The 12,344-nt window shown below is 38.3% G+C and overlaps 2 protein-coding genes across 2 annotated transcripts in view; one reads left to right on the top strand and one right to left on the bottom strand.

Annotated features, from left to right (window-relative positions):
- Window positions 1–12,344, top strand: part of si:ch211-10a23.2 (Galectin-related protein A-like) — a 493,745-nt gene that overhangs the window by 361,509 nt on the left and 119,892 nt on the right. The gene's annotated exons all lie outside the window — the stretch shown is intronic.
- Window positions 1–12,344, bottom strand: part of pals1a (protein associated with LIN7 1, MAGUK p55 family member a) — a 163,802-nt gene that overhangs the window by 117,125 nt on the left and 34,333 nt on the right. The window lies entirely within an intron of this gene.

Genomic DNA, 12,344 nt, shown 5'->3' with positions numbered 1-12,344 from the left:
TTGGGCTTTTCTATATCTTTGTAATCCACTACTGATTTAAAACCTGCTCTGTGAATACAACAAGCCCACTAAACTGTGGTGGTTCCATATAAACAGAACAAATCAAAAATATAAATGACTGCTATATATTTTGATTTCCATTTTTACATTAGAATACAAGAAAACAGACCAGTTAATCTGAAATTCAGCACACTGTGCAAACCCTACCATCTTCTTGATTTTATTATAAGGTTTCAAGCTTATATATTTGAATCGTTTGACAAACATACCACAGAAATGAAAAAAAGATTAAAAACTGAAGGAATAATCCAGGTAATTATAATAGGGCTTTATAAATGACACAGTACAATCAAGTCTTTTTATAAAAGATACAGATTCCCACCCATCATTTCATTTTCTGTGAGAATGACAAGTAGTACCAACCTAACTGGGCAAAAAGGAAGTCCAGAAGAAATTTAGCTGAGATGGGCAAAGATTGCCACACTACAACAAGACGTGGGAAATTGCCAGCCACACCATGATACCATTTTTACAATGATGTTATATGTTGGTTTTTTTTGGTGAAGTTGATCGTTATATCCCTACAGACAATTATGTGTCACAATCTGTTGTACCTTAAAAGAAAAGCCCTCAACTCTGTTCAACCCATTTAAATTTAATTCATTCTCACAAGTGAAGAGAAAAGTATCTCAGTAACCTCCACAGAAAAGCTGGGAATATTCAGTTTTGGAATTTGACCTACATAATATATGATCAACCCTTAGCTTCAGGTACTTCCTTATACTGTATTGTAAATTGTCATTATGTCAGGAATGCTCCATATTTGAAACATGACATGTTAATATGTGCATATTTTCCTTAAAATTCTAAGCACACGTAAACACTGAAGCCAAATGACAAGAGGTCTGAGCTCCGGTTTGCTGCACATGAAATTCACTTAATCCTCTGTGTGAACAGGAAGAAAAAGACCATAACAGAAGGGACATCGAAGCTTGTAACGTGTCGGCACACCTGATGTTACAGAAGAATGCCTGCACTAAATGCTTTGATTAAGCTCTTTCTACTTTGTAACACTGCCACATCAAAACAGCTCAATGTAGAATACAAGGATGGCAATTCTGTGATCTTCCGCCGTATCCATTTTTCTCACACCTCCACTAGTGTACTAGTGAGCAAACAGATGATGCTGGGACTTCAAAGATTATGATTAACTAAATCAATGAGCTAAAAACACAAGCAAGACAAAGAACCCAGAAGGTCACTTAATTTAAGAGTTGACTGTGCATTTTATAGTACTATAGTACGTCAAGAGTTTGTCTACTGTTTCTTTAGCCTTTAACAAGCCACAGTCAAGGTGGCCAAAAAAAGGAGCTCTGGCCATTATAGGATTAAGGTGTACTTACACTGCCACTCCCTATATTCTCTGTTAGTCTGAATGTTATGTCAGAACTGGCGTCCTTTAACAGGTGTAGGCACAAACAGGAAAGGAGGCCTGAAGGAGTGGTAAAAGGTAAATTGTTGTTTACATCTGGATTTGACTCTGATCACGGATTACAAACAGAATACTCTTTTGGTGCAGGTTTAGTTGTGCAACTGGCAAAAAACACAGAGTGGACTGGAAGTTACTTTAACCAGCTTAAAGGGAGTAAATTGTGGTGTACTCAAAAATTAAACACAAAACCAGCTAAATTATGGATGGAATTAAAACACTCCTGACTTCATTCATACAGGACATGATGCTGCTTACACAAAGGGCACAATCCAAAGTACTGAGGCCTCCTCTGTTATCTTAATCTGAAAGTGCACAAACATTACCAAAACACATCCTTGTCTTTGTTGGTGCCCCCAGGGACTAAACATTCATTTAATTTATTACACATTTCCAAAATTTTGAATTTCTTCTTATCAATATATACAAATAAAATGCAAAGTGCACTCACTCGCTCAACACAAATACTACTTCCTATTTAGTTAAAAAGTTGGTAGGATGGTACATCTGGGGTGATAGGTATCTGCTAAAAAAAAAAGAACATTTCAACATTACCACTAAATGGGGGTTAAAAAACAACATGATAACAGAAAAACTAAATACTCAAAAATTCTTTAAATGAAAAAAGAAAATGAGTTGAGCCATGGTTTTTATTCGTTGATATTTATTAACATTCCGGAAGGCATGGTGGTGCAGTGGTAGCACTGATGGCTCACAGTTAGGACACTCACTCGGTGAAATTCTTTGCATCACTGCTTGAATTGGTCGGAACTTCTCCATTTTTTTGCTTTTCATCACCAGCTCACTTAGAGGAGTATTGCCAGGGTTTTCTACCATCCCAGCTCAGTCTACCTCCAGATCACGGACATAGCGCTGATAACTTGAAAGGAGACTCATCTTGACACTCACTCTAAGATCGGTCTTAGATTGCGGCACTAACATTCCTAATGGAGAAACCACAGAAACTGTGTCACAACATTCAAAGCTACTGCTCTGGGCTCCTCTCTTTTCATTTTATTATATCCATTTCAAGCACTGCTTTGCTTATATATTTGGACCTGCAGTCTTTAAAATATGGCACCATACAACTCATGAAAAGAAATCCTGTGCTTCAGTGAATGACATAAACAAATGAAAATTGTAAACATCAAATAAATATTGTAAATACTCAAGATTCATGTTATCCCAACTGGTTATTCATTTCAATTTAAAAGAATGCACTTTGCTGTAAAGTTGTGTTTTACAACAAAAAGCAGGAATTTACCTCATGCAGGAATGTTTTCCTCCTGTACAATTGTGCATAGTATGTTCAAGAGTAATGTGCTCCAGTGACTAACACTTTTCACTACTTATTACTTGACTGACACCTTTATCCAAGATGAATTTACAGAATTCGAGATATAATCGTTTAATTTCTTTTTCTTTTTCAGTTGGAGCTCAGGCAGATGAAGGGACACAGTGTCAGTAGCAGGATTTGGTTTGAAGTGCTAGCTCCAAAGCCTTAACAAGTACAACACACTGTCTGCCAATAATCGTAGCCCATGGTAAAATCCCAACAAATATTGTGTGCAGAAAAGCACTGAGTTAGTTTCACAGTAGCTGTGATATACCTGATTAAATGACAGCACTAGAACTGACGCTCATTGTTTTACAAAATCTCCCAGCCAAAGCCAAGTAATACAACTAGTAATATATAAATTGGTAACGTTATTATTTAGGCAAGGGGGGTGATTGGAAAAGTGGGCAGCAATATTATTACTACAGTATGCACGTGTTTACTGGGTATTGTGCTCCTTACTTGTTCCTGTTTTACATCACTTCTTTCTTATTTATAAATATACTAGCCACAGAACCTGTCAAAGACAGTAATAAAATAATTTAAAAATACGGTATTAGGTTTCTCTTGTCCTGTGCATCCAGAAAGTATTCACAGCGCATCACTTTTTCCACCTTTTGTTATGTTACAGCCTTATTCCAAAATGGATTAAATTCATTTTTTTCCTCAGAATTCTGCACACAACACCCCATAATGACAACGTGAAAAAAGTTTACTTGAGGTTTTTGCAAATTTATTAAAAATAAAAAAGACTGAGAAATCCCATGTACATAAGTATTCACAGCCTTTGCTCAATACTTTGTCGATGCACCTTTGGCAGCAATTACAGCCTCAAGTCTTGTTGAATATGATGCCACAAGCTTGGCACACCTATCCTTGGCCAGTTTCGCCCATTCCTCTTTGCAGCACCTCTCAAGCTCCATCAGGTTGGATGGGAAGCGTCGGTGCACAGCCATTTTACGATCTCTCCAGAGATGTTCAATTGGATTGAAGTCTGGGCTCTGGCTGAGCCACTCAAGGACATTCACAGAGTTGTCCTGAAGCCACTCCTTTGATATCTTGGCTGTGTGCTTAGGGTCGTTGTCCTGCTGAAAGATGGACCGTCGCCCCAGTCTGGGGTCAAGAGCGCTCTGGAGCAGGTTTTCATCCAGGATGTCTCTGTACATTGCTGCAGTCATCTTTCCCTTTATCCTGACTAGTCTCCCAGTTCCTGCCGCTGAAAAACATCCCCACAGCATGATGCTGCCACCACCATGCTTCACTGTAGGGATGGTGCCAGGTTTCCTCCAAATGTGACACCTGGCATTCACACCAAAGAGTTCAATCTTTGTCTCATCAGACCAGAGAATTTTCTTTCTCATGGTCTGAGAGTCCTTCAGGTGCCTTTTGGCAAACTCCAGGCGGGCTGCCATGTGCCTTTTACTAAGGAGTGGCTTCCATCTGGCCACTCTACCATACAGGCCTGATTGGTGGATTGCAGCAGAGATGGTTGTCCTTCTGGAAGGTTCTCCTCTCTCCACAGAGGACCTCTGGAGCTCTGACAGAGTGACCATCGGGTTCTTGGTCACCTCCCTGATTAAGGCCCTTCTCCCCCAATCGCTCAGTTTAGATGGCTGGCCAGCTCTAGGAAGAGTCCTGGTGGTTTCGAACTTCTTCCACTTTATTTCCAAATCATGTCCAGTCAACTGAATTTACCACAGGTGGACTCCAAATAAGCTGCAGAAACATCTCAAGGATGATCAGGGGAAACAGGATGCACCTGAGCTCAATTTCGAGCTTCACGGCAAAGGCTGTGAATACTTATGTACATGTGCTTTCTCAATTTTTTTATTTTTAATAAATTTGCAAAAATCTCAAGTAAACTTTTTTCACGTTGTCATTATGGGGTGTTGTGTGTAGAATTCTGAGGAAAAAAATGAATTTAATCCATTTTGGAATAAGGCTGTAACATAACAAAATGTGGAAAAAGTGATGCGCTGTGAATACTTTCCAGATGCACTGTACATGTATCTTCAGTGCCTTTCCTCTTTATTGATGTGTGTGTAAACCTCTCTTCGCTGGTGCTCCCTTTCTCGAGTGTTTTCCCATAATGCCTGCTTCTCAGACTTCGCCATTATTTTGGAGGTGTCTTTGAAGACAACACCATCAGTGTGAGCCTTTATTCCTCCTTGTACGCGTCACATTTGGACTTTCTCTTTTGATTCCCCACCAAAGCCAAACTGACAAATCAGATTGCTCAGACAGACTGGACAACACAGACCTTAGTGTTTTATTACATACTATAGTAAATAGAGATATTTACTTTTCACAGTAAAAAAAACTTATTAATTTTACAATGAAATGAAAGAAACTGCTTAATGGAAAGAATTTATTCATAGTGCAAAAGAATACCCTCCCCTAAAACGATTTTATTTGTTATATGATAAGGTAAAAAAAACAGAATAAGTGTAAATACAACTAACCTAACCAAACGTTTGTTTCAGATTTATAAAAACAATGTTTTCGGTGCTTGTGGTCTCTTTTATTGTCTGCCCTGTTACGTCTATAAGAAAAATAAACCAGAGGTAGCTACACCATTAAGGGTACATGATTCACTTTCTTGAGTGTCTCTAGCTTGATCAGTGCCAACAGATTATGGCCTTCTACAGCTAACATGTAGTGCAGCATTGTGCCAATTCCAGGAAGTGCCTCCTTCAAAATTTTTACTTCAGATCAGCTTGCACTCAGCACGTCTACATTTCCTTCTTCCTTTTCTCAAGGCCACAGATTCCATGAATTTACTTTGGCACCCTACTACTTAACAGAACTTGTAAGGAGGGCGGGTATTGATGGGCTTTCACTATTAACAAGCGCTCCCACTGCTGTTTTTAAAGACTTACTGGGAAATCTGGAAGATGCAAGTGTTACTGGAGTAAGGGAATGCTGACTTGGCATTAACAAAGTGCAAATAATATCATAATTCAGATAAAATATACACTGTTTAGTGATCGAGAAAACAAACTAAGTAACTTGAAATTTAAAAAAAACAACTATATTTTTGGACTTTACTTTTATTTATTTACATATTATTTAAACATTCATCTGTTTTCTTAATTCAATGATCCTATTCCATATCATCTCAACAGCGATGGGCAAAATAATAATTTGGCAGTAGGCAAAGTGTCAGCCTTTCAAAAGGTATACCGAGGTTTAAATAAGAAAAAAATCTAGAAACAAATATTTAACAATGGAGTTCAGAGTAGCCAAATAGCTGAACTATACATGCAATGAGTTCAGGATGGAAGCAGACTTAGGCCAGGTTTATACTTCACACGACGCGACGCAACGCATGCTTCAGCGGACGCTACTGCCACACAAGCGTTTTACTGTTTATACTTGCATGCGTACTTTATATAAATCTGATTTTCACATTCATAAAATAGTTTTAGGCATTCAGAGATATAATGGGAGACTACGGTTTATAAGAAACCGGTACCATGGGTTTCCCTAGTATCATATGTAGTTTTGTTGGCTGTGACAGGTTCATGAACTTTACATTATTTCCTTAATAGATAAATGCATAGTGAAAAGTTCACTTCTATTGTTATTATTTTAGACATGCATTTGTTTGTGTCCTGCACAAAGTCTAATACTTATGCTGTAACTAATAGCATAGCTTGTAATGGACAAATTATTCAAGCCAGTTTTATGGCCACCATCAAGGGTGTCTAAGCATCAAATGTTTCAGTGGCATGAAAGCTAACCAGCCTGAACCATTGATACAGGGTAGGATAGATCAGTGCATTCATGTTGTTGACACCAAATTCTGGCTCTACCATCTGAATGTTGCAGCAGAAATCAAGACTTATCAGACCAGGCAACATTTTTCCCATCTTCTACAGCCCAATTTTGGTAGCCCATATGAACTGAAGCCTCAGTTGCTTGTTCTTAGCTCTTAGGAGTGGTACTCAGTGTGGTCTCCTGCTGGTGCAGCCCATCTGCTACAAGGTTGGACATGTGTATTCAGAGATGCTCTTCTGCATACCTCAGTTGTAACAAGTGGTTATTTGAGTTACCATTGCCTTTCTATCAGCTCAAACCAGTCTGGCCATTCTCCTCTGAAATCAACAAGGCATTTTCTCCCAGAGAACTGCTGCTCACTGGATATTTTCCCATTTTCGGACCATTCACTGGAAACTCTAGAGATGGTCCTGTGTGAAAATCCCGGTAGACCAGCAGTTTCTGAAGTTCTCAAACCAGTCCATCTGGCACCAACAATAATGCCACCTTCAAAGTCACTTAAATCACATTTCTTCTCCACTCTGGTGCTCATTTTGACATTCAGCAAATCATCTTGACAATACCTACAGAACAAAATGCATGGAGTTGCTGCTATTAGATTGGCTAACACTATTTTCTGTTTAACTAAAAATCTGAAGTTTGCCAGGATGATACACCCTGGTCAGTAGGTATCCTTAAAGAAATTTGAGATATTAAGTGGACGAAAGAAAGTTAGGTGGAACTCAAAGAAATCACGGTTAACTAGTGGTCTCCTTGAGTACACACAGTACTTACTTTTCTGTCAGCTTCTCCTTACATCTACTCTCTATATATAAAATTCTAAGCCTAAAAGTGCAACGATTTTATGTGACTTTTTATGTGACGTTTTTTGTCACGCTTTAAATCGACCTTATTTTAAAACCTACATATATATGTCTGGTATCGTTCTTTTCAGAATTTATCGAACTTAAATGTGATGTTGTTAGATTTTCAGATTCTTATTCCGTTTTTAAATTATAAACTAAAAAAACATCAAGAACTCACGTCATGCAAGATAAGACTTTGTGCCAACAGATTTAACCACACCCGGGAACAGCTGCTGTACAGGCTTTTAAAAGTTCGAAGCACTGCACGAGATGCAGATCACGGCAGCAGCAGCAAGCCAGCAGCTGATCGAACAAAGAGGAGGCTAAAAAAAACTATTTGTTTCCCATTGTATCACCGTTTAAGAGGGGGTTTCAAAGGAGCAACCGCATATCCTTGGGGTGCGTTCAGCCCCCCTCTTCACAACACGAGCAGCAGAAATGCAAAGTGGCTGGCGCGTAGTGCAGGCAGAGGGGGTTGGAAGGCGAAGCAAGCAGGGGGCAAACCCCCTAGTTGAGATATAAAATACATATCAATACACAATGGATTGGACTGTCGAGTGCACATGCATACATATGCTTCAAAGAAGGGGAGGTTGGGGGTAGCCTTATTGGTAAAATATATGCAGTAGTACAGAGAACTTGGATTTTTCTCCTTGGAAGTCAGTCCATTATGTCCTGCTACACTCACAAAGCAAAAACTGAGAACTGCCAGTAGAGCATACCAGCCACTTCAAGGCCTGGACACAACACAAGCAGGGAGCAATGGCCAGTTTAAACTTCTCATGCCCCGAGGACATTTTTCAACAATTTCCACCTGAGTGGAGAACATCATAATAAAGCCTTATTATGCAATAAATAAAGGAAGGACATATAACTTGACATATAACTTCTCAAATGTATTAGAAATTGTGTTTGTGTCAAATCTGAACATTCCTTTACTCTAAAATAGCAAAAAAAAAAAAAAGCAGGGAGAAACTGCAATTTTTCCAAATTTTTGTTACAAAATAAAGTAGGTATCAAGTCTAAATGATGTGTTTTTTCACTTTTGAGGTATTCCCAGACATGTTAGCTGTTCCTGTGAAAAGTTTCATGTTGATAACAAAGAAATAGTTACAGCAGTTAGCACCATGGGCACCACCCCACCTCCAGAACCTTTACAGTTAGGGATGCCCAACTGTAAATATAAATAATATAAAATTTATATAAAATACTATAAAACATTTATAACATATAAATAGTTTCTCATATATATATATATATATATATATATATATATATATATATATATATATATATATACACACACACACACACACACACACACACACACACACACACATATATATACATACATTCATTCATCATATGTGCACATGGAAACACACTCCCCCAGGGGAAAAAAAAAAAGAATACCAATTTTCATTTATTTTGTTCACCTTTACCACATTCCTTTTTTCAAATGTGGGTATGTAATACAGTACACTGTTGGAAATGTCTCAGTTGCACCTATACAATGGTATAAAGCTTGCGATGGCACGACCCACAGAGCCATAGGGACCCAACCAAAAGTGTCAGATCATCAATGCCAAGCTGGAAAGCATACTCACACTAAAACAGTGAGCTAGCTTCATTCATCATTTAGATATATAACATGTCTATATTCGCTGTTGATTTGTGACATTATATGCAACAACATGCAAAATGTCCGCCAATGGCTTGGCATCAGAGGTTGATTCGCATGGTAGGGAGGCAGCTTTTGAAAAAAACACAGCCATATTGGGTGTCGCTGGAAACGTCACGGTCTCAACTATCCAATGGTGTGAAGTTTGAAATGGTATGATCCACAGAGGAAGAACAGCACCCGCCAGAAATGGCAGGTAGTAGGTGCCAACCTCGTCTGACATGTCATGCTTTTGTGTTGGATTACTCAGCGCTGCTTCCATGAAGCGACACGTGCAATGGTTCGTTTTACTCAGGACAGCCTGACATAAGTAATGATATGTCTTTTGTATATTTTTGCTGCTGTTTTTTGCAGTTATATGCATGAACACATGAAAAATCAGATGATCTTTGTGTCTGTATTGGCTGGTTTTAGGCCTGTGTAGGCCAGGTGTTCAGTCAATCCGACTGTTGATGGCATCGTTTGAAATCTACTGTTTGAGACCTTTCGATTGATCTATGATATGGGAGTATTCCATGTTCAGAATAATTTCTGATAATGGTTCATGACGTGGCACATGGCATGTATGATTTCATGCCAGATTAAAAGTCAAATGTACATACTGTAACAAAGTGATCACTATGAGTGTGTAGCAGAACCCCGTGGCTTTCAAATGAGGTATTGTTTATGTCTGTGTGTGGCGCAGATCGTCTGTTTGATATTGGGCCACTCTGGGTATAAGACTTGCACAGCTCAGTAACAGGGTTTCCTATAGCCCATAGCACAGATGAGATGGACATTGTACATAGTTCGCCATATCATTTCTTTTCACTCACTTAGTGCTTAAAATGTTCAGTTCATTGCATGTGCTACATAAATGTGCAGCTAGTGAACATCAATGCTGTAAGTGATACATTAGAAAAAAAACATGATTCAGTGTATATTGCTTTTGATTTAAGCCCTCCAAAACTTTGGAATGGTACAAGATTACAGATGAAAGTGTTACATTCTGTTCTGAATGAAGCTACAAGTTTTACAGGATCTGCTATTGTATAAAATTATATTAACTCCCAAAATTTCCATTATTCCCACTAATTACCTGATTCAATTTAAAAGAACAGAGTTTCCTAGAAAACTGTGTGTTGCACTGACCATCAACTAAAGCACTGTCGGACAACCGGTGCGCCGCGCCGTGGAATTTTCTAGGGGCGCCGTGAAAACTTTTGTAAAATATTTAAAATTGCTAGTGTTTTTGAACTTTTGGTTGATTAAAAAGATAATGTTTAAAAAAAAATATTTTATGTTGGAAAAACAGATCACGGTTAATCAGATTGCTGAATAAACGAATGTATTTATTTTGAATGCAAGTTAAAATTTTCGCTGTTCACCATTCATCATAATATCAACACCAGCGGTGTCAAAAACACATCTCCTGAGACTTAAAAAGTCTCGTTGTTAGAAGATCTCGCTCACTGTATGGACAGAAGAAGGCGGAGCAAATATAGAACGAGAAAATACAAACGCTACTGTTTTTATTGGCGATTGTCCATAGATTGTGTCGTCGCGACTTTATTTATGGGCAGTCCCTCAGGTGCGCCGCGAAAGAAAATTTTTGGACTTAGTGTGCCGCAACTCGAAAAAGGTTGCCTTTCACTGAACTAAAGCCAATGTCAGCCACTGGCTTACAGCGGGAATGTTTTACACCTGGGCCATTGGATGTGCCATGTTCAAGAGTTAGGAGCTCAGTGAACTTCTAATATTAACCCCCTTGGGCAAGGGGGGGAAACAAAAAAAAAATATCATATACAAAAAAAGTACTGTTAGTTACATAGTATTGCTGATACATCTGATAAACCAACAGCACTATAACCAAGGCTCATTTTCTTAGACAACGTCTTGGTTAAAGACTGTTAACACAGCTAGTATACTATATAATTACACAAATATCCATTAAATAAACACACTATTTACCACATCTCCAGTTTTCTGCGCCACCACAACCTAATCAAAGCACCGTGATGTCCCTACATTGATGGATTTAAAGGCCAGAAGTCCACATGACCATTATTACCAAATTCTTCCATGAGAACCCTGAATACCATGAGGACTGATTGAGGTCATTTATGTTAGGTAGAATGTCTATAGAGGGGGCTGAGCAGTCTTGTGGCCTCGGAACACCTGCAGATTTTATTTTTTTCTTTAGCGGTCTGGAGTTTTTATTTATTTTTTCTGTCCTTCCTGGCCATCGGACCTTACTTTTATTCTATGTTAATTAGTGTTCTCTAATTTTAATTATTTACTTTGTCTTTTTTCTCTTTCTTCATCATGTAAAGCACTTCGAGCTACATTGTTCGCATGAAAATGTGCTATATACATAAATATTGTTGTTGTTATCTGAAGGGTTTGTTTGGTCATTATGCAAGCTATTACAAGATGATTGATAGATAGGATAGATAGGATAGATAGGATAGATAGGATAGATAGATAGATAGATAGATACTTTATTAATCCCAATGGGAAATTCACATTCTTCAGCAGCAGCATACTGATACAATAAATAATATTAAATTAAAATACTGAGGTAGTCCTACCCCCTTTTTAATTTTCCCTTTAACTATCTGACAAATGTACATAGTCCTGTAAATGCTGTGAACACAAAATTCATGGTAGTTTTTGTGCATTGACTCATCTTTGATTTCCAGTTCCCATTTCATTTAATGGACCCCAGTAGAGGGTTTCATCATTTTGAACTATCCTGTTGAGTCAGTTTTCCTAAGACACTTCCTTTGCTGGTGATGGGTTAGTTTTGACAGCCACCTGGCACTTACTGCTGAGTCTTACAAAAGCCAAGGTGCCACTTCCACAGTGTTGTAAGTGCTGAATCTGTGTACATGGATGAGTGATGAATTGTTGGTGACAAACCTGGCATTGTTTCAAATAGTCATAATGCATTTCCCCAATTATTTGCACACATCAATGCGTCAGTTCTTATGTAGGAGTACATACTAGATATAAAAATATATGCAGCCTATTCCATTGAAGATGTGCGACAGTGCCTGACATTTTTCCATAGGCATGTGAGTATGTTGCTAGTCTGAAAGGAAACACGCTGAAAGGAAACTGTTTTGTCCTAATTTAAATGAAAACATTGCAAGTGTCTTTTTAAGCTTAATGCTCTGGAAGGTGCATTTTTTTCGCAAGCAGTAAAAAGAAGTCTTTTTCACCTTCATTTTC

This window comes from Erpetoichthys calabaricus, chromosome 16, assembly GCF_900747795.2.
Source record: "Erpetoichthys calabaricus chromosome 16, fErpCal1.3, whole genome shotgun sequence".
Lineage (NCBI taxonomy): Eukaryota > Metazoa > Chordata > Cladistia > Polypteriformes > Polypteridae > Erpetoichthys > Erpetoichthys calabaricus.
The sequence above is the reverse complement of the archived record's forward strand: the minus strand, read 5'-3'. Positions and strand labels throughout refer to the sequence as shown.